At 45.6% G+C, this 23,142-nt stretch overlaps 2 pseudogenes; one reads left to right on the top strand and one right to left on the bottom strand.

Moving 5' to 3' along the window:
- Positions 1-6,980: 6,980 nt before the first annotated feature.
- LOC121166682 lies at positions 6,981-7,457 on the bottom strand (annotated as a pseudogene).
- Positions 7,458-18,649: 11,192 nt separating this feature from the next.
- Positions 18,650-20,000, top strand: LOC121166687 (annotated as a pseudogene).
- The last annotated feature ends 3,142 nt before the right edge of the window (positions 20,001-23,142 follow it).

Here is a 23,142-nt window from a genome sequence, read left to right as displayed (position 1 = left end):
TACACCTGTTCCCAGTCCTAGTTCTTGCGAATGCTGGAAGGTGTTTCAACCCAGCCTGACATGGCCCATCTGCAGTCTCAGCTCTCGCTGGCAAGTGTTACAGCGTGGCCATTAAGGCATGGTCCACACCCTGTCTTGGTTCTTGTGCAATGGGTGCTAAACCTGACTCAGCCAGCTAGTCTTCAGATCTGGCCTACACAAACACGGTTGAATATTGCAGCTTTGCCTCCCTGGCCTGCCCCCCAGGGAAGTTCCTCAAGTTTCCCTTCCAGGCCTGCTCCCAGCCCAGGATCTCATATTGCCACTGGGAGCAACAGCCCTACTTGGCATAGTCTGCTCTCAGTCCTAGCCCTTGCATGTGCCGGCAGGTGCTACAGCCCAGCCCTGCCTGGCATTTTCCCAATCCCAGCCCCAGCCTCAGCCCCCATGAATGTCAGGTGAGTCCATGTCAGGTGAGTTCTGTGATCTAGCCTGGATTGGCCAATCACCATGCCTAACTCTCTGTGTAATCCAGTGGGTGCTGCAGTCCCACATGGGTGAGCCCACAGTTGCCCTACAGAATCTGCCCTAGATCAAGTCCTCTCACATTCTGGTGGGTGCTGTGGTCCAGCCTGACATGGCCCACTCCCTGCTCCAACACTTACGGGAGGGTTCTTCCATATACTCCAGCCATGCATGATGCCCTACCCCCAGCTTTTGTAAGCACCAGTGGGCAGTGGATGCTGCTGTTTAGCCCAGTCCAGGTCTCCCACATGGGTGGGTTCCTTGGCTTGACCCAGACATGCCCTCTGGTTTCCCCCCTTTTAAGCCACTGCATCCCAGCTCCCTATCTTACCTGTGAGTGCAGTGGCCCAGGCCATGGAAGACTCCAGAAAGAAGTACTTCTCTGTGAGATATGCGAAAAGAAAAAAGAAAGTAATGTCCTAGCCTCTGTCAAAAAAAAAAAAGAAAGAAAAAAGGCAACTATGCTGGTATACTGGTATACTTAACCCAAATTTAGCATTGACCAGCCTCAGAATGCCTGCCATCTATTGGCTGATTTTCTCCCCGCACTGCAACACTTGCCTAGGTACAAAGCAACCTAGGCAGTTGTCTACAGCTGGGGATGAAGCAATTTTTTAATTATTATTTTACTTTTACTTTTGATGATCTTTATGTAGTTGATTAGTGTGGGAAGGGTCGAGGATTAGGGAAAAGTGGGTGAGGCTGTTGTTTACAAATTTTATTTTTCTTCTTTCTGCATCTGGGTAAATGGGGGAGAGAGTGGGAGAAGCCACACGCAGCCTCCCAACTGCCTCAGTACCCGGGGATGGGGAACAGCCACCCGATGTCATCCCAGGGTCCCCAGTGTGGAGCATGCTCAGAGGGTTCTGTTCAAGTGGTTTCAATTGTCCTGAAATACTGTTACTATCACCTATTAAAGGATGAGGAAATCCTTCCTAGGTCCAATGGCTGACATAGTCTACCTTAGAATCTCCATTCACCCAGATATTTGCTGTCAACATTTGACGGGGGTGGTTGACCAATTTGTCCCACCCTCCTTTCTCAGTTATGATACCTGATGTCCTCCGCAGGCTCCAGTGGCCTGCCATATCCTCCATGTGCATCTGGGTATGCCATACACTGTTACTTTTTTTTTTTTTTTTAAGATTTATTATTTCTATTGTAAAGGCAGATATGTACACCAGAGGGAGCTGCAGCCTAGTTAGAGTCCCCACTAACCCTCACTAGGCCCGCCCCCACAGCTGTTCTTGTGCTTGCAAGTATGTGCAGCCGACCGGTCCAGTCTGTCCCACATCCCATTCAGCTCTCGCACACTTCAATGGCTGTTGAAGCCCAGTTCAACTCAACCTCACTGTTCAGTTCACACTCTAGCCTGGGGGTGTCACTGCCTGTCTAGCCAGACCTGCCCCCAGCCCTAGTGCTCGTGCTTACCAGTGGGAGTTGCAAAGCCACCAGAGGAGTACTCACATTTTCCCTACTGGGCCCACTCCCAGCCCCCGGACCTTGTACTCTTCAGGTGGTTCTGTTGTCTAACTTGACAGGGTTTGTCCCCTGTCCCAGCACTTGCCAGCTGATGCTGCAGCAAAGCCTAAGAAGCCTGCACTTACTCTGGCTCATGCCTTCACCAGTGGGTATGGTTGGTTAGCCCTGCCTGGCTCTCCCTCTAATGCAGTTGACATGCAGGCCAACAGGCATTGTAGCGCCTCCTGTCCTGTTCTGCCCCTTATCCCAGTTCTTAACACTCACCAGTGGAAGCAGTGGTCTTGCTGGGGAACATACGCAGCCCCCCATTGGGCTCATAACCCCCCACGTCCATAGCAAAAGTACTAAACCTGTATATTTGGTATTGCAAATACACTTATGCCTGATCAAGCAATGGATTCACAGTGAAATCCACAGCTGTGCAAGCCTGGGAATGATTTACAAAAACTGTAGAATCATTAAAAAGTTGTTTCAAAATATACACTTTTTGTGCCCAGCCTCATGGCCTAGCTGCTAAAATCCTGACCTTGAACACACCAGGAAGCCATATGGGCGCCGGTTCTAATCCTAACAGCCCCACTTCCCATCCAGCTCCCAGCCCTGGAGGACGACCCAGGGCCTTGGGATCCTGCACTGCATGAGAGATGCGGAAGAGTTCCTGGCTCCTGGCTTCGGATTGACTCAGCACTGGCCATTGCGGCCACTTGCCACTTGGGGAGTGATTCATTGGACAGATCTTCCTCTCTGTCTCTCCCACATCTACATATGTATATATATCTGACTTTGCAGTAAAAAGAAAGAAATCTTTTAAAAAGCTAATCTTAAAAAATATCTATACTTCTTGCTGTAGACACCCACTGTACATACAACTATAAACTTTGTTCCCTCTAAACAAAAAAGGAAACATGTAAAAAGGAGACTCGAAAAGTCTGAACATTTTCTTCCCACCAGATACTAAAGTCAATGTCTTTCATCTAAGACATTATATTGAAAAGACTATTATATTTTTAAATTTATTTTATTTTCGAAAAGTTTAAAAAAGATTCATTTATTTTTATTCCAAAGTCAGATATACAGAGAGAAGGAGAGACAGAGGGGAAGATCTTCCATCCGATGATTCACTCCCCCAAGTGACCGCAACGGCCGGTGCTGCGCCAGTCCGAAGCCAGGAGCCAGGAACTTCCTCCAGGTCTCCCACACAGGTGCAGGGTCCCAAAGAGTTGGGCCGTCCTCGACTGCCTTCCCAGGCCACAAGCAGGGAGCTGGGTGGGAAGTGGAGCTGCTGGGATTAGAACCAGTGCCCATATGGGATCCCGGGGTGAGTTCAAGGTGAGGACTTAAGCCACTAGGGCCCAGGACTATTATATTTTCAGACAAGATTACTGTCACCATAGGTATTCTTTCTAAAAGTTAAAAGAAAGCTACATAGCTGTGTTAATTAGAGTGCTTATTTTATACAATAAAATAATAATGACCTTGAATTTCTTTCAAAAATTACAATAGGCTACAGTTATCGAAGATGCAAAGTTATCTGAGTAGTTTATACAGGAGCTTTTTGGACTTTCATTATGCTAAAATAGTGGTGTTTTAGGATTTGCGTGATCGTCCTCTCCAATACAAACAATGGGGCCTGTTACAGTATACAGTCCACTATTTTCATACATGTGCAACATTGGTGGAGGAAGCCTCTGGGTTTACCAGCTGCACACTGTAGGACTATTATGGAAGTAAAAATCTCTCCTGTGATACTGAAAGGTGATTAGAGTGTGCGAACTGATACAGTAGCTTTCATCTGCCTCTTGATCCCTCATGGCTGTAAATTGTTCCGTTTCTGCAGTATGTAAGATTTCAAGCATCCACCATTGTGCATCTGCTTCAACTTGGTTTCTGTAAGAATCTTCTATCGTGCGATCATACTTTTCAACAAAAATTCCTTGAACGAACTGTTCAGTCAGAGCAGACTTTCCAATACCCCCTGAGCCAAGACTAGCCAGTTTATATTCACGCATGATGCAAACCTGTCAAGATGTAGCACCCTCTCACGCTGTCACTGGGTGCTGGCAGCCAGGGTCACGTGACGCCTCCTTGGGGTCGCTGTTCTGGGCGTCCAGGTGGTCCTTTTGCTGCCGGTGCCGCTCCAGCTGAGTTACACGCCTGACTTTGGGCGAGGTTTCAAGGCGAGCAAAATTTTTTTTTAAAGATTTATTTTTTTAAATTTTTATTGGAAAGGCGGATATACAGAGAGAGACAGAGAGGAAGATCTTCCGTCCGATGACTCACTCCCCAAGTGAGCGCAATGGCTGATGCTATGCCAATCCAAAGCCAGGAGCCTCTTCCGGGTCTCCCACGCGGGTGCAGGGTCCCAAAGCTCTGGGCCGTCCTCAACTGCTTTCCCAGGCCACAGGCAGGGAGCTGGATGGGAAGTAGGGCGCCGGGATTAGAACTGGCATCCATATCTGATTGCGGGCGTTCAAGGCGAGGATCTTAACCACTGCGCGACAAGGCGAGCAACTTTTAAAAAGGCCCATGAGGTGACTAGCCATCTCTGAGCCTTTCTTAAAGACCTCTTCCTCTGTTTTTAGATTCTTCAGAGGCTCTGCTTTTTGTTTTCTATTGGGTCAGGCTGAAGTTCTGTGTCCTCAGATCCGCCCACCCTGCTGACAGGGAGGGGGAAGTGTGTAGGCTGACCTTCGCAGTCTATTTCCTCCTCTGCACATAGCAACAGAGGCGTGTCTGCCAACCAGCAGCTGCTTGTCCGTTCCAGTTCACATCTTGTCTAGCATTGCTAAAATTGTGACTTTGTTCTCTACCTGAAATAGCGGTCTTTGGTTTCCATTCGACCCAAAGTCTTTCAATTCAGTCTAACTTTCATTTGTAGAGTTAGTTTGGAAAGAAACCCCCTCTTTTCGGTAGCAGAATTTGTGTACTATCCGTGTGATCATCTTCTTTACACATGTCATAGACTCTGTGTGGTCATCTAGGTGTAGGCTTGGTTTGTAAAAAAAATAGTTACACTATAAATCAATTATTGAATCTAGAGATTTTAAGCTATTTCTTCTCAGGTGACGCTTCATAGTTTGTGTCTGACAAAGTTTTAATAATTTTCACCATTAGTGAGGTCAAGTTTTTCATGATTTTATTTGTCTTTTTTTTTAAAATAAGAGTTAGATTTTCTTTTATTTTTCTTTCTTTTTCTCCCTCCCTCCCCCTCCCCCCTCTCTTTCTCTCTTTTTCTTTCTTTCTTTCTTTCTTTCTTTCTTTCTTTCTTTCTTTCTTTCTTTCTTTCTTCCTTTCTTCCTTCCTTCCTTCCTTCTTTCTTTCTTTCTTTCTTTCTTTCTTTCTTTCTTTCTTTCTTTCTTTCTTTCTTTCTTTCTTTCTTTCTTTCTTTCTTTCTTTCTTTCTTTCTTTCTTTCTTTCTTTGCCTTTCTTCCATTCTGCCTTTCTGCCTCTCTTTCCATTCCTTCCATCCCTTCCATCCCTTCCTCTTTCTTTCCTTAGGAATCTTTATTTGAAACAATTACAGAGACAGAGGGAGAGACACATAGACTCACACACATAGAGCCAGCGAGCAAGAGAGAGAAAGAATGAATTAGCTCTTATGTGTTAATTCACTCCTCCAATGGAAACCTTGTCCACCATTGGCCCAGGCTGAAGCCAGGAGCTTAGAATTCCATCTGGGTTTCCCATGTGGGTGACGAGAGCTCAGATACTTCAGCTGTCGTCTGCTGTCCCAGCTGCATAAACAGGAAACTGAATTGCAGGTGCAGCTGGGACTCTAACCAGCACACATAGGAGATGCCTGTATCTCAGGCAGCAGCTTCACCTGTTGTGCCACAGTGATGCCCCGAATCCAAGTCTGCTAGATGACAGAAAATAAGCAGGCACGTAAAATTTCTTTGTTCACATTAGAAAATATACTCAGGGCCCGGCACCATGGCCTAGCGGTTAAAGTCCTCGCCTTGCATGTGCCGGGATCCCATGTGGGCACTGGTTCTAATCCTGGCAGTCCTGCTTCCTATTCAGCTCCCTGCTTGTGGCCTGGGAAAGCAGTCGAGGACGGCCCAAAGCCTTGGGACCCTGCACCCATGTGGGAGACCTGCCTGGAGGAAGTTCCTGGCTCCTGGCCTCAGTTCTGCGCAGTACCAGCTGTTGCGCTCACTTGGGGAGTAAATTGTTGGACAGAAGATCTTCCCCTCTGTCTCTCCTCTTCTCTGTATATCTGACTTTGTAACAACAACAACAACAATAATAATAATAATAATAAAATACACTCAAGTTTAAAATCTTGGCTTTTATACATTCTTGTATATTTGGTTTTTGTACAGTGAATGTGAGAGGCAGGAAGCTAGGGGAGAGGTTGAAATTGGTTTGTAGCCAGTCACTATGAAAGCAGGCAGAGGGATGGTGACCCTGAGATTCTGTTACTTCCCGGAGAACCTCGGAGAAGAGACAGCTCTGGGCAGGGTTGTTGGCTGTAGGTCCCGGATTGGTCATTATCTTCCCTTTCGTGTTACTGGCATCCAGCCCCAGTGTTGTCAACAGGCCTGTTCATTCCAAACACTGGGATTTTCTTTCTTTCCTATTTTTTTTTCTTTTTCTTTTTTTTTTTTTTTAAGATGTATTGTATTGGAAAGTCAGACATACAGAGGAGAGACAGAGAGGAAGATCGTCAGTCCATTGATTCACTCCCCAAGTGGCCGCAATGGCTGGAACTGAATCAATCCGAAGCCAGGAGCCAGGAGCTTCTTCCGTGTCTCCCACGCAGGTGCAGGGTCCCAAGGCTTTGGGCCGTCCTCGACTGCTTTCCCGGGCCACAAGCAGGGAGCTGGAAGGGAAGAGGAGCTGCTGGTATTAGAACCGGTGCCCATATGGGATCCTGGGATGGTAAAGGCGAGGACTTTAGCCGCTAGGTCATGATGCTGGGCCCTAAACACTGGGATTTTCATAAGCAATCAAGCCTCAGGCAATAGTTTTCTTTTCTTTCTTTCTTTTTTCTGGAATATGAAAAATTTATTACTAGACTTCTGACACCGACATTTATGATCTTGGTCTCTCTTTCTCGTCTTTGTATAAGGCCAGGAGGGACACATTCGCTCCTTTGACCACCTTAAAGCAGACTCCGGGAATGTCACCAACAGTGTGGTCCTTCCGCCCAAATCGAGCCACCAGCACTTGGTCATTTTCCTCGATGAAGTTGAGGCAGCCGTCGTTGGGCACGAAGGCCGTGATCTTCTTGCCGTTCTTGATCAGATGCACCTGGACGCACTTCCTGATGGCCGAGTTGGCTTGCTTGGCCTCCACGCCCACTTTCTCCAGCACGATGCCCTTGTCGTGGGACAGGCACCCCGGAACGGATTGGCCTTGAGCGCCGTGCTCAGGTGCGCCTTCCTGTACTGTTTGTCGTGCCACTTCTGGTCGCACTGGTGGCTGCTGACCTTCCTGACCGGGCGGAGGCCACGGCACTTTCCCATCTTGCCCATGACGTGCGGGCCTGAGCCAAACTCAGGCAATAGTTTGGGTCCACTTTTCAGGGCTTTGTCTGGGGCCAGTCTGAAACGGTGGGAAAACCATAGCTTTGGGAGCAAGACAGACTAAGCTCAAAATTTGGCTTTGTCCTTCATGAGCTGTGACTCTAGGGCAAGCTCTGATCATTCTCTGGCTTTGTAGTGCCACTGGGGTGTTTAAATAAGAGAAGGTATGCATTGAGTACGTGACATTGAATCATAGTGACTCTTGAAGTGTGCCTAAGCATAAGCATTGCTTGGAAACTTGTTAGAACTCGCCTTCTAGGTCTTTCCAAGGCTTGGTGAGGTCTCAGAGCATATTCTTTAGCACCTGATAGAAGTGCAGAAAATGCTGCCTTTCCGACTCTGTTTGTTTGCTCTCCGCATAGATGATGTCTGATACTTTCGCCAATGCGACAGTTCAGGAGTCAACACGTTCTCTCCTCTAACCTCTCTTTCTTTTTGTTTTCCCTTCCTCCTCCCTGGTGAAAGTTGACATTCATCACACAAACTCAGAGAATGTTAACATTGCCAAGTGCCAAGTAAGGAGGGAACCGCCCCCCGTTGGCATTCCAGAGGCTTTGTTTATTTATGTGACTCATAAAGTGCTTGGGCTCAGCGGGTTATCAGGAAGATTCAGAGTGTGCCTGGAAGGAGTCTTGATGTAGTATCGTCTCCTGCTAAAACCGCTGCAAGTTCATGGCCACCTAGTCCTGATGAGGGCATATGGCCAACTTAGCACCCAGGATGAGCACCAGGGAAAGGTAAGATCAATAAATGAAAGAAAAACGTCAGTTGTATAAAAATGATCATAGGTAAAAAATAAAATCTTATTTACATAGAGTGTCATCTTTCAAAAGAAGATTTATTTATTTTTTATTGTAAAGTCAGATTTCCGGAGAGAAGGAGAGACAGAGAGATGTTCCCGGCACTCGCCCTTGGCATCTCTCTGCAGGGCCTCATCTTAGCTGGACTAGATGATTGTGGGTAAGTGGCTCAACTGTTCTGCCTCAGTGTTCTTCTTCCTTTTTATTATTATTTTTTAAGATTTATTTATTTTTGTTGGAAAGGCGGATATGCAGAGAAGAGGAGAGACAGAGAGGAAGATCTTCTGTCCACTGATTCACTTCCCAAGTGACTGCAACAGCCAGAGCTGAGCCGATCTGAAGCCAGGAGCCAGGAGGTTCTACCAGGTTTTCCATGCAGGCGCAGGGTTCCAAGGCTTTGGGCCATCCTCAACTGCTTTCCCAGGCCCCAAGCAGGGAGCTGGATGGGAAGTGAGGCTGCTGGGACACTGACCAACACCCATATGGTATCCCAATATGTGCAAGGTAAGGACTTCAGCATCTAGGCTATCATGCTGGACCCAGTTTAAAGCAATCTTGCAGAACTATTGTGAGAAATGTACAAAATTCCCAGACATTATGTGACCTTTTATGAAACACCCTGCAAATATAATATTGTCAGGTTATTACTAAGTGGTAATAGGCATCAGGTGAATAGTGATTTGATTAATGGCTAATTGAGTGATCATTTGAAGGAATGAACAAAATCTCATGCTTTTTGATAGCAAAGGTTTCTCTCCCGGCATGAAAACAAATTTCACGAAAAACTGTTGTTTTAAGTACTAAGTGCACCCCAATGCCTGTAAATGCCTGGATCAACACAGCTGAACAACACAATTTAATGTGTACTAGCCTCAAGCTGGAAGCCATCCAAAGGACTGTCAAAAGATGAATGGACTGGGCCTGGCGCGGTGGCACAAGTGGTTAAGGTCCTCGCCTTGCACGCCCGGGATCCCATATGGGTGCTGGTTCTAATCCCGGCAGCCCCGCTACCCTTCCAGCTCCCTGCCTGCGGCCCAGGAAAGCAGTGGAGGATGGCCCAAAGCTTTGGGACCATGCACCCACGTGGGAGACCCAGAAGAGGCTCCTGGCTCCAGATTGGCATGGCATAAGCCGTTGTGCTCACTTGGGGAGTGAATCATTGGACGGAAGATCTTCCTCTCTGTCTCTCCTCTCTGTATATCCGCCTTTCCAATAAAAAATAATAAAAATAAATCTTTTTTTTTTTTTTAAAAAAGATGAATGGACAAAGAGATTGGCTGTGGGATGTTCTTACACTGGAAACCAGCAAGCAATACCAAGGAACTACTGACAGGTGAAACGACTTGAATGAAACTCAAAAGCAGGATGCGGACCAAAGCCAGCCAGACCTTGAGGGGTGCATAGATGACTTCATTCTAGAACATTGTAGAAAAGGCAAACTTAACCTGGAGTCAGGAAGCACAGCAGTGGTTACCTGATCAGGAATGGTCTTTAGGATGAGCAACAAAAGGGGCTGATGGAGAGCTTCCCTGGGGGTCAAGAAGTGCTGAATCTTGGGAGTTGTGGCAGCAACAAAACTGTAGGATTTTGTTAGACTCCATTGTAAATGGATGGATTTTATTGTCAATGACGCTTCAACTAAAGTTGCCTGCGGAAAGGGAAAAAAAAAAGTACAGTTACAGTAGTCTGCCCTGTGTCTTCGGTGTGCTGTTACTCAGTCTCCTTTACCAATGCTTGCCACTCCAAGGGGGCACAGCAGGGGGAAGGACTATGTGGCAAGCAGATATTCTGAGCCTGTTCCCCAGGGGCTTTCCTGTGTTGCTCTTATTAAATGCGAACCTTTTTTTAAAAATATTTATTTATTTATTGGAAAGTCAGATATACAGAGCGGAGAGACAGAGAGGAAGATCTTCCGTCCAATGATTCACTCCCCAAGTGACCGCAATGGCCGATGCTCTACAGATCTGGAGCCAGGATCCAGGAACCTCTTCCAGGTCTCCCACACGGGCACAGGGTCCCAAGGCTCTGGGCCATCCTTGACTGCTTTCCCCAGGCCAGAAGCAGGGAGCTGGATGGTAAGTGGAGCTGCCAGGATTAGAACCAGTGCCCATATGGAATCCTGGTACATTCAAGGCCAGGACTTTGGCTGTCAGGCCATGCCACCATGCCTGCGAACCTCTTATTTTAGCACTAACCTGGCATGTTTCCCGAATGCATTTAACACCAGTGCTCAAGCCTCGCAGGAATTATTGGGGGGACCTTGTTCATTCTTAGCGAGTTGTGCCACTGTGACAAGCTGTCACATCATTTTCCAGCCTACACAGTGAGAGACAGTGGCTTCCTCCCTGTTGGGGTGTGGTTGCAGTGATTTCCCCACGCCTGAAAGGAAAAGGGCCAGCATTGGATGGAGCAGTAGGAATGTGGAAACTGCTGGGTCTACCACCTCCCAGCCAGCTCTGAGCTCCCCCTCCCCCAGCTTAAGCAGCAGGCCGCCCCCAGCTGCCTAACATAGTAAGGACCGCCCTGTTACACAGTAACTTGCTGTCCCATCATAGCTGTCTGGTCAACATCTTTGGGGTTCTCCTTAGAAGGTTCCTGAAGATACCAGAGAGCATTGGCTGCAGCATGTGCAGAGCACCTCAAGCTGAGCTACCTTAGGGTTCATTATGATCTTGAGTGACACACCTCCAATGACAGCATCATCTGAACCATCAGCTACCCCATAAAAGGACTGCCCCAGTTTTGCTGGAGAAGCAGTGGCCATTCTTCCTCTAGAAGAGTCTGCTTGCGTTGCTCTCAACACTGCCCTCTGCTGGTGCCCTATTGTGTCTCCTTGACACAATCGTGCTCCATTTGCCCTAACCACACTTTCCCCAACCACTTTCTAAAAGAGAAAGTAATTTGGTCTCCCTCCCCCTCCCACCACTCTGTCTCCTAGAGAGCTTGTCATTAGAACTAATCTCTTTCTCAGATGATGAGCTCACTGTTGTTGTTGGAGTTGTGCTTTGTCCACAAGTGGATAGACCTGTTGCCTAACAACATATCCATCTCGTATCTTCTTCATGTTTTACTCACTGAGCTGAAAAATCAAAATAGTCATTTGACTCATTTGGAATCTAGGAAAACTCTCAAAAAACTACAGATAACTGTTGATTAAATGTTGGGTCTCTTTTAGTTTCAGGGATGTACTTTTCTCTTCCCTCCAACTTATTTAAAAGAAAAATATGATCTTACTGAACAAACTATTTTATTTTTTGATTTTTCACCACTTAATCATCTATTTGGAACATTTCCTTGAGTCATCGAATACTCTGAATGAACTTTCTGTTAATTAACTATTGTCCCATAACAAGTGGCATCAGATTAGTCTCATTTAGCTGTTTGAGGTCAGTTTGGGTGACCTTGGTCCATTTGTCTTCATCCTACTCTTAGGATCAGCAAACAAGTTCTAGAATGATTTCACGATGACAAGAGTGCACAGGCCACACCTAAACCACACACTTCAAGCCTCTGTGTTTTCACATCTGCTAACACCACAATGGCCAGAACGAACCGTATAAAGTGAGCCTGATGTCAGGGACAACGCCCTAGAATCCACTGTTGTGGGAGAATTGCAGCTATACAGCGAAGGTTGTAAATAGAGGAGAGGTTTAACCTGGGGCCAATAATTAGACCCATTACAAAGCTCCTATTCAGGGGCCTGCACAATGGTACGGAAAGACGAATCCTCCACCCTGCTACTGTTATAAATGCTTTAAAAATATTGAATTCTCAGTACAGGCTTATGAAGGATTAATTATTATTGAACATCTTGATGTGTTTATTAGAGAAGGAGAGTGGCAGACATGCACACACACACACAAACACAGAAAACTGATGCAATGTTTCACTCCCCAGATACATATTACATCCAGTGTAGGGCAACGCTTGGAACTGCAGGCCACATCTCCTCTATGGGTGATCTGAACAGGACTGCCTGAGTCATCAGCCCCACCTCCCTGGGTCTTCACTGGCTGGGAACAAGACAGGAGCCAGAGCTAGGAGTCATACCTGGAGCTGGAGCTAGGAGTCCAATCCATGTACTGCAAGAGCAGGCATGGGCTCCTTAATGACCAAGTTAAATGCCTGTTCCCAATAAGTACCATCATTCACTTTATTTAACAGACAAGAAGACTGAGTTAGGGGCCTGGCATGTTAGCCCAGTGGCTGGAGTCTCTGCCTTACATGCGTGGGAATTCAATATGGGTGCTGGTTCGTGTCCCGGCTGCTCTGCTTCCCATCCAGCTCCCTGTGTGTGGCCTGGGAAGGAGTCGAGCACCGCCCAAAACCTTGGGACCCTGAACCAATGTGGGAGACCTGAAAGAGCCCCTGGCTCCTGGCTTCGGATCGGCACAGTGATGCCTATTGCGGTCACTTGGGGAGCGAATCACTGGACAGAAGATATTTCTCTCTGTCTCTCTTCCTCTCTCTCTCTCTATATATATATCTGACTTTGCAATATAAATAAATAAATCTTTAAAAAAAGATGACATCCATATTCTCTCAATTCACACACAGAATGTTCCATTTATGTGTAAGAGATGTACAAAGCTATTTAAGCAACAGAATCAGCTTAAAAAGCACATGAATACACACAGTGGTAGAAAAGTGTATTAGTGACGGTACTGTGAATATAGAAATACAGATCCTCAGGCTTGAAATGGCATGTTATTTCCATTCATACCAAAGACCAGAGTCACTGCTATGAGTACAGCACATCATAGAATATTGTAAAGAAGTTGGCCTGCCCTGATGATACTTCTAGACAAGGTGGAGGAATATTGGTATTTGTGGAGGCAGAAAAGTTATTTGAAAGCAAATCAGCATCACTCACACAATACTGTATATTAAATGATGCTGTGTGCAGAAAGGGAATTCTATTTACATTTGCCTGAATTTGGTCAAAAAAAAAAAGTCTGAATGTTCTTCAGTTTTTTCACAAACCTAGAAATGGCACCAACTGTATTGCTTAAAATATATTATACACAGGAATATAATCTCACAATCTATGCTGAATTTGCAGATTTAGAAGCTATCCTGTTTCAGGATTTCAACTGTTACATCTTGGTGGTACTCACTGAGATAAATTAACATTGGTAACTTGGCACGGTGACATGGCCTAGCAGCTAAGGTCCTCGCCTTGAACGTGCCGGGATCCCATAAGGACGCCGGTTCTAATCCTGGCAGCCTCACTTCCCATCCAGCTCCCTGCTTGTGGCCCAGGAAAGCAGTCGAGGACTGCCCAAAGCTTTGGGGCCCTGAACCTGTGTGGGAGACCCCGAAGAGGTTCCTATTTCCTGGCTTCAGATCGGCGCAGAACTGGCCATTGCGCTCACTTAGGCAGTGTATCATTGAATGAAAGATCTTCCTCTCTGTTTCTCCTCCTCTATGTATATCTGACTTTGTAATAAAAAAAAAATAAATCTTTAAAAAAACAACAACAAAAAAGATTGGTAACTTTAAACGTACAAAGTCTTTTTTCTATGAAGAACTTAGGTAATGATTGCACACTGTGTAGCAGAAGCTGGGTCACACTCACTCTAGGCAAGTGTACAGCAGGCAGACGCTGTGACCACACTAGGTGGCCAGGGGTTTGCACACAGAGCAGGAATTTACAGGTTTAATGTGCAAAGCTCCACAACCACCTGAAGCTGGAAAGCATGAATGCTGAGGAGCGTGAAAGCACTGGTACGCCACAAGGTGGCAGCAGCGGACAAACACACTGGTTACCTGGCTGTCTGAGGTGCTCAAAACTCACAAAGCAGCAGACACATAAGCTGGTCCTTTATCCACAGAAGCACATCAAGGCCAAAATCTTAAAACAAAAGAAATGAGCAGGGGTACCAGAAAAAGAAATTGTTCAGATGAAAAATCCAACACTCCCCCCAAAGTTTAACAATAGTAATAATAAAAATTAGCTCAAACTCAGAGTTGTGAGACGGAGACTTTGAGGAGCTGCATGATAGAAATATTAAAAAATAATCAAGAAACAAAATAGTCATGAAAAAGAAAAAGACAGTGAGAAGGACTGGGAAGAGCCTAAGGAATTAAAAATAACGTTTTTACAGGAATTCAGCAGGTCCAACATGAAATTTCACAACTGAAAAACACAATAGCAACCTTGACCAACAGAATGAATGCTGCAAAGGGAAGAATGTCAGACATAGAAGATAATCAGATTCAGAACACACAACTAATAAGAAACCTGGAAGCAAATCTGATCAAAACCAAGAAATCTATACAGGAAATTAACAACAGCATCAAATGTCAAATACCAGAATTATAGGAAATCCGGAAGGTGTGGGGAGTCAGTCATGATTGCAGGAGGTGTTGAAACAATTGTGTAGGTGAATAACCCACACTTGAAGAACATAAAAGCAAGTCAAAATCAGGAAGGCTGGAGAACCCCAAACAGATCCTATCCACAAAGACCCTCACCCAGACACACTGTAATCAAGCTCCCCTCAAATGAATAAGGAAAGAATGCTGAAACAATATTTGTCACTCCTGTGTTGGTAACTCAGTGGCGTGTTTCATTTTCTTGCAGTCTTGTAATAGCCTCAGTCTCCATTCTGCCTTAGCTATTTATTCATCTATTTTATTCTGTAATCCTAAACTGACTGGCACAGGGTTTTCAAAAAGATTCAATTATTTTAGAAGCTTTTTTTTTTCAAATGAATAGTATTTTTGAATGTGAAACATTCATTCAAGACGTCATCCCCTGATAAGATGAAAACTTCTAGAGTATTTCTACTTCCTCCTGATGTTCCCTTTGTACTATACTATACAGCTTTTGCTTTGTGGAAACTGCTTTGCAGAAGGATGGTCTCAACAGAAAGGAAAAATAAAAAGAAACAAATTCAAACTATCTAAATGCACACACGCACCCACACAGACGCACTTTAAAAGATTTGTTAACATAATCTATGGTCTCTCACGCATGTTAGTAGTAGGGTGCTGCACTGGAATTGTGAGGTAGCTGGACCATGAACTAAGCACACTCATATGGGATGCCAACGCTGCAAGTGATCACTTCAAAATTGCTGCCAATTGAGCCCGGCGGCGTGAGGTAGCGGCTAAAGTCATCACTTTGAATGTGCTGGGATACCAAGTGGGCGCCGGTTCTAATCCCAGAGGCTCCACTTCCCATCCAGCTCCCTGCTTGTGGCCTGGAAAAGCAGTTGAGGATGACCCAAAGCTTTGGGACCCTGCGCCCATGTGAAAGACCTGGAGGAAGTTCCTGGCTCCTGGCTTCAGATCCGCACAGCACCGACCGTTGCGCTCACTTGGGAAGTGTAATCATTGGATGGAAGATCTTCCTCTCTATCTCTCCTTCCACTGTGTATCTGACTTTGTAATAAAAATAAATTAATTTCTTTAAAAAAAAAACTGCTGCCACATCACAATGCCCATCCTTAATGTCGTCCAGGAACCAGGAACTTCTTTCCAGGTCTCCCACACGGGTGCAGGGTCCCAATGCCCTGGGTTGTCCTTGACTGCTTTCTCATGTCACAAGCAGGGAGCTGGATGGGAAGCGGGCCTCCGGGATTAGAACCAGCACACATATGGCATCCCGGGGCATTCAAGGGGAGAACCTTAAGCATTACGCTATTGCGCTGGGCCCTAAAATAAATCTTAAACAAAACAAAACAAAACTGGTGTTGCTAAATGGAAAAAAATTAATAAAAAAATATATAAGGAAATTAGTGAAAGAAAAATTTGAAGGAACAATATGGATATATTATGTTTTCCTTAAAACTTTCTTCCCTCAAAATAAGATTTTATTTCTATATATATAGATGACTATTAAAATAAACATGAAAAAATAAGGATGGCTTTTATATAAAATGTCACAAAATTACCATTTGAAATGCACAAAGCAGAACACCATGAGAAGATGATTTGGTTTTCCAAATGAATAAAATCTAAGCATTGTTACGAAGGGCAATGGTAGGGTCCCTGCAGTGACACAACTGGCTTTGACTCCCCTCTGGCCGCCCACTGGTGTCCTGATAGTCCACTCCGGATCCAGCTCCCGACTTGTGGCCTGAGAAAGCAGCAGAGGACATCTTAGATGCTGCATCCCCTGCACCCACAGGAGAGACCCAGAGGGCATTCCTTCTTCCTGGCTCAGCTCCTGCTGTTGCGACCATTTGAAGAACAAACCAATGAGTGGAAGTTCAGGGTGACCCAGAAGAAGCTCCTGGCTCCTAGCTTCATATGAGTTCAGCTCTGGCCTTGGCATCCATTGGGGGAGTGTACCAGTGAATGGTAGACCTCTCACTGCCTCTCCTGCACTATAATTCTGTCTTTCAACAAACAAACAAATATCATTTTTAAAGAAGGAAAAATGATAGGATGTATTAGATATGATTAACCATAGTGAACATCGTGGTAGAAGTATAATGAATTATTAAAATTAAAATAGCTGCAGTTCATGGTATGTAGTTCTAATCTGACACATGTAGCAGGTATGCAGGACTGGCAGGAATGCAAACGTATATGAAACGGGTCCTTCCTTGTACTTAGAGTGATGATCATGAAATGCAGTCCGATGAAAGGAAAAACAGGGAAAGCACAGTGACGTTTTCTTCTGCTTGGCTCGTTATTAATGCTGGCTTCTCTTTCCTGGCCACACCCTGACTGGTTGTTATGTGTCAGTACTTATTCAGATGATCAGCATAATTAAACAGTAAAACAAAATACCCAATCCATTCTAGTTCCATTGACCTTCATTAAGACTTAAAAGAGACAGAGGAGAGGTCTTCCATTCACCCCAAATGGATGAAACGGCCAGAGCTGAGCCAGTTTCTTCAGAAGCGAGGAGCCTGGAGCTTCTTTGGAAGTCACCCCCAAGGACCCAGGGGTGCAAGGCTTTGGTGCATCCTCTTCTAGCAGAGTTTTATTTTGATTTTCCAGGACTGCAACTCGATTTTCCAGGCATTTCACATATTCTTCTTTCTGCGACATTCTCTAGTAGCTTCCCTGTTTTTCATCAGCCGTATTCCTCTTTGCACCTGGGGGCCATCTGTTTTAGTTGCCTGAGATGTCAGTGTCAGCGGTGACGTCATCACCACCGTTTGTGGCAGTGAAGTCACTGAGGGCGTGGTCCGGATCTGGTGTGTCTGCACATCTCCCGATGCAGTTGTGCCACCACCTGGTTGCTGGGCACAAGAATCTGCTGTCCATCAGAGGTGCACGCATACTGGAGAATCGTCAGTGCTGGCCCAAGCAGGTGGATCCCTGTCATCCACGAGGGAGACCGAGACTGAGTCCCTGAGTCCTGGCCTGGGTACGTGTTAGTCTGTGTTAGTCCTACACATTGCAGCCATGTGGGCAATGAAATCAGTGCAAGAGAAGCTCTCTGAATCTCTCTCTCTCTTTTCTTCTGAAACAGAAATGCAAATAATTAAGAGTCTACAATTCTGAAAGTCGTGTGAACGATTCATATTAAAACGTGTGTATACATACCAATTTGTCAAATGATGCAATTGAAGCTGCACAGATAGCAAATGTGGCATAAACTGAGGATATGACAAATTCAACTGCGTTTCATTAAAATGCACACAACTGAAATTATCTCCAAAATTGTATCATACAATAATGAATTCTGACTCATTGTGATTCGATTAACATACAGTGATAAAGACCAGAAATACATATAATTGTAGATAAAATATGATGTCTAGCTTAGCATGTATAGATGGATCTAAAAAGACAATGAAAATCCAGGAAGACTTTTAGGCATCAGGCTTTACAAAATGCTACTTCATTCCTATTTCTCATGTATTGATTATTGTTGCTTCTGTTTTCTTTTAGATCTCATTTTTTTGTATTCCCATGCAAGTGAAGATTTGTATTCAATATTTTATAAAATAATTTAGAAGATTTAAATGTATTTTCTTAGCCCAGAAAAATCCAGCAAGGAAGTTCAGATTGAGGATTGTGGAGATTCAATAATGATAGTAGTGCCCGGTGCGGTAGCCTAGCAGCTAAAGTCCTCACCTTGAACAAACCAGGATCCCATATGGGCACCAGTTCTAATCCCAGCGACCCCACTTCCCATCCAGCTCCCTCTTTGTGGCTTAAGAAAGCAGTCAAGGACGGCCCAAAGCTTTGGGACCATGCCCCTACGTGAGAGACCTAGAAGAAGCTCCTGGCTCCTGGCTTTGGATCGGCGCAGCTCCGGCCATTGGATGCTTGGAGAGTGAATCATCAGACAGAAGATTTCCCTCTGTCTCTTCTCTCTGTATATCTGCATTTCCAATAAAAGAGATAACTATACTAACAGTCATGATAAGGTAAGAAAAAGAAAAATACGGGAAAGAGAATAAGTAATTAAGAACATTGATTAAATCATTAGATCTGAGCATTAGAACAATCAAGACCATGCAGCACACCTTTCTCTGCCTTTTTAGAAGGGTGCATCTTTCATATCAGATACCCAGGGAAAGGGGAGCCAACTGCTGTCAAATTTCACCGTAATCAGACTCACTGATGAATCCGGATGTGTTTCTGCTCTAAGATCACTTGGACAAATTCTGTTCCACCCTGAGAAGTGTAACAGCCGAAACACACAATACATAGCTGTAACCTCTAAAGTCAGCAGGAACCTGAGTTGGAATTAACCCCGTTCTCCTTGTCCAGCAATATGGAGTCTTCCACAGCTTCTGCTCCTGCAGAATTTCATATTCCCACATGTGATCCATCGACCTCGTTCAGGTTGCCCTGGCATCCCAGGTCGCCTTTGACTCTGTTGTAAATCAGTTGTATGCTTCTTTGTTTTTTCATTTCCGTGTGCTTTTGCCTGTTTGATTTTGCGGTGTGAGCAAAATTTACTTCAAAAAGACAAATGGGAGTGCAGCTGAGCCCCCTCGGCAGGTGGGTCTGCGCTGAGTGCGCAGTTGGCGTCAGCCGCAGCAGGCACCAGAGCAGGGCTGTGCGTCCTAGGTGGGGTTGCAGTGCTCTCCCTCCTGCCCTGGTTGGCTTCCTGGACAGCACTGGAAGGAGGTGGGGGGACCCGCCCTGGCCGGCCACAGTCACCTCCCTCCCCCTCATCGGCTTGGTGTACAAGGTGGTGAAGATGCTGACGGCTGACCCACTTGATGGCATCAAGTTGTTCCCCAACCCGGAGGACCACACTGACCTGCATGTCACCATTTGGGGCCCTGAGGGAACCCTGCACGCATGCTGGAGGCTTGTTCCCGCATGGTACTCCTGCTGGGGAAGGACTTCCCTGCCTCTTCCCGCAAAGGGCTACTTCCTGACCAAGATCTTCCACCCTCACGTGGGCGCCAATGGCGAGAGCTGTGTTAATGTGCTCAAGAGGGACTGGACGGCAGAGCTGGGCATCCAACACGTGCTGCTGAGCATCAAGTGCCTGCTGATCCACCCCAACCCTTAGTCTGCACTCAAGGAGGAGGCCGGCCACCTGCTCTTGGAGAACTGCTAGGAATGTGCCACCCATGCCCGCCTGCTCACTGATCCATGGCAGCATGAGAGTCGAGGGTGGCCGGGCCCTGGTGAGTGAGTGGGGCTGCAGCTGCCTCCTCCGACCCTGGGCCCGGGGAGGGGCTGAGGGCCCCAAGGCTGAGAAACATCTGATGAGCATGATAAGAAGCTGGTGGCCAAGAAGACAGACTAGATGCTGCCCTGCAGAGGCTGTATCTGCTCTCGTCCCCCTCCCCTTCCCCCTCCCTACAACTGTCTCTGTTATTTAAATTATGGCTGGGTGGGGGAGGGCGTGGGGGGCACTGGGACCTGCACTTGTTTTTCTAAATAAAGTTGGAAAAGCAACAAACAAACAAACAAACAAACAAAAAACAAGAGCCCAATTGGGAAGATATAATCAGAGAGAGAATTAAGATATACTTAATTCTTCATCATGCAAAGAATTTTATGTTTGATATATGAGATACTATTACCTGCATTACTCCTTCCATTTATAGGTGAATGTGTAAGCTGGGGAATGTAATCTATATTAGCAACCATCTTATCCAATTATTAGTAATCCAGATCGTTCAGTTAGATGGCAGAGGAAATTCTTTGCATCATCAGAGTGCTGCAGGGTTTGTCTCAAGGGATAAAACACCCTCCACGCTCTTGTTCTAGAAAGTATTCACATATCTTTGCTCTATGTATTAGATGTTAAGAAATTTTCCATTAAGCGAAAAATAAGGAATTTTCATTGCATATCTTTCATTTCCTTTTTTTATATAAAGATTTATTTATTTTTATTGGAAAGTCAGATATACATAGAGAAGGAAAGACAGAGAGGAAGATCTTCCATCTGATGATTCACTCCCCAAGCGACCACAATGGCTGGTGCTACACAGATCCAAAGCCAGGAGCCAGGAGTTTCCTCCAGGTCTCCCACGCGGGTGCAGGGTCCTAGGGCTTTGGGCCATCCTCAACTGCTTTCCCAGGCCACAAGCAGGGAACTGGATGGGAAGTGGAGCTGCTTGGATTAGAACCAGTGCCCATATGGGATTCCAGCATGTTCAGGGCAAGGACTTTAGCCGCTAGACTACACCGCTGGGCCCTTATCTTTTATTTTCATTGCTTATCTTTCCCTTGCATTGAATTCACATAATATCGTTTTAATGAATATATCCTTTTTTATTTCCAAAAATCTATTGAAACTTTAGCATGTGACAGTGCTGTGAAATCCAAAAGGTATAATGACCACTGAGGTCTGTTTTCTGATTTCAATTTCCCTCAGGAGGGAGAAAATGATTTAATGAGAAAGAACATTGAAGAAAGACCACAAGAAACATGAGAGAGGTGCATATTTTAGGGCCTAAAATCAATTCAGAATGAAAATGGAGACTCGGGTCTGGAAGGAAATGGCATGACCCAAGCAGGTTTATTGTGTGAGTGATGGGATTTGAGTCATGACTCCACAAAGAGGGAACTATGAAGGATATATTTTCAAACTGGCTTCATGTACACTTTTCTCTTGATGTGATCATGTTAGTAATACTATCTATTTCACAAAGCATGATAGCACTAATGCATGCACTATGGGACAGAGGATGTGGCAATGATGGGTAGGCATTGAACTCTACTGGGTTCTAGCTCCCTGTTGGTGTGTATCCTGGGAGACAACAGGTGAGTACTCAACTAGTTGGGGCCATGATACCCAGCTGAAAAGCCTGGATTATTTCCAGCTGAGGCATTTGTGGAGTAAATCAGCAGATGGGATCATATTGCCCTCTCTCCATCTTTCATTTCTTTCCATCTCTCCTTCTTAACTACATGCTAAGTAAATAATAAATAGGTAAATAAATAAGTAAATAAGCAAGTGAAGATGAGCCAGTGTGTCCAGATGACTTTTAATTTAAAGCATGATCTCAAACTCAACTTGTAACCGTATGCCTCCTCCATCTCTGTCCGTCAAATGGAAGGACAACATATTTTACAGGTTTGTTCTTTTTTTGTTTTAGATTTACTTTATATTGGGACCCGGCGTGATAGCTCAGCGGCAACAGCTTCTCAACGCACACCACTGAGAACTTGCTGTCTCCGAACCACATGACCCAGCGGGTCCCCTCAGCTGCTGGACTCCAGCCCGTCCTCCACCAGGACACTATGCGGCCTGGCCACCAGGAGAAGCCCCGCAGTTTCCCCCACACCAGCTCCCCAATGCCAAAGCCCCGGCCGTCCTCGTACTCCGGCTCGTCATGGGCAGATTTGGTAGCATTCTTGTCCCCGGCATTGGCGCCCACAGGCTCAGGTGTGGTGGCCACAGTGGGGGACGCAGGGTCGGTGGGCTGCTGTACAGCAGGAGGGCTGGCCTCCTCCACCTTCTGAGCATCCCGGAGCCCTGGTGTTCCTCGACGGCATTCATTACTGCAATGGCCTTGGCTTCCTTCTCAGCCCATAAGGCCAGGTGCAACCCCTCTGCGGTCGGGCTCAGGTGTGAGCCCCGGCCGGCCCTGAAGCTCTCTGAGCAGCTGCCCGTCTTGGGGGAGGGAAAGCGGGCGCTGGGGCTGGGGGCAGAGAGGGCCACCGGGAGGGAGAGGGCTATTTCACATTTCTGATGAGCTTTTCAGGATCTAACGCCACTGTAAATCAGGGAACAGCTGGAATCCTCAGGCAGTTTATTTATGTTACACTGGATTTTCAAAATCTCCATGACAGTCCATTAAATGTGTGGCATGCAGGATGGGCATTGTCACTTGGCAGCAACTTTGAAGTGGTCACTTGGAAGGCTGGCATCCCATATGAGTGTGCTCAGTTCAAGGTCCTGCTACTTGCCACTTCCAATGCAGCACCTGCTACTAACATGCCTGAGAGAACACAGATTATGTTACAAAAGCTTTGAAATTATACATGTGTGTGTATTTGTGTGTGTGTGAGCCCCTCCTTCTGCAAAGCAGGTATCACAAAGCAAAAACTGTATAACACCAAGCAAATATTAGGAGGAAATAGAAATATTCCATAGAGGTTTTCAGTCCTATGGGATGATGTCTTGGAGTAATGTTTTATATTCAAAAACAGTGTTCATTTTTAAAAAATGAGCATCTAGCATATCAGAATCTTCGTGAAAACCCTACCCCAGTCAATCTCTCATATCCTTCAGCACCTCGCATGCTTCCTTATATTCCACAACTTTTTCTAAAATCAAGAATATATATTAAAAACACATCCTTCAGTAAATTTTCCTCTGGAGTGAGTACAAGTAGTTATTGGCATCACACTTTAAATATTTTCTTTCCTTATGAGCTTTTTTCTACTGTCTAAATTTGCCTTCCTTTACCAGCTTATTTTTATTAGTAGGTTTC

This window comes from Ochotona curzoniae, unplaced genomic scaffold (genome assembly GCF_017591425.1).
Source record: "Ochotona curzoniae isolate NIBS_2020 unplaced genomic scaffold, NIBS_Ocur_1.0 patch203, whole genome shotgun sequence".
Lineage (NCBI taxonomy): Eukaryota > Metazoa > Chordata > Mammalia > Lagomorpha > Ochotonidae > Ochotona > Ochotona curzoniae.
The sequence above is the reverse complement of the archived record's forward strand: the minus strand, read 5'-3'. Positions and strand labels throughout refer to the sequence as shown.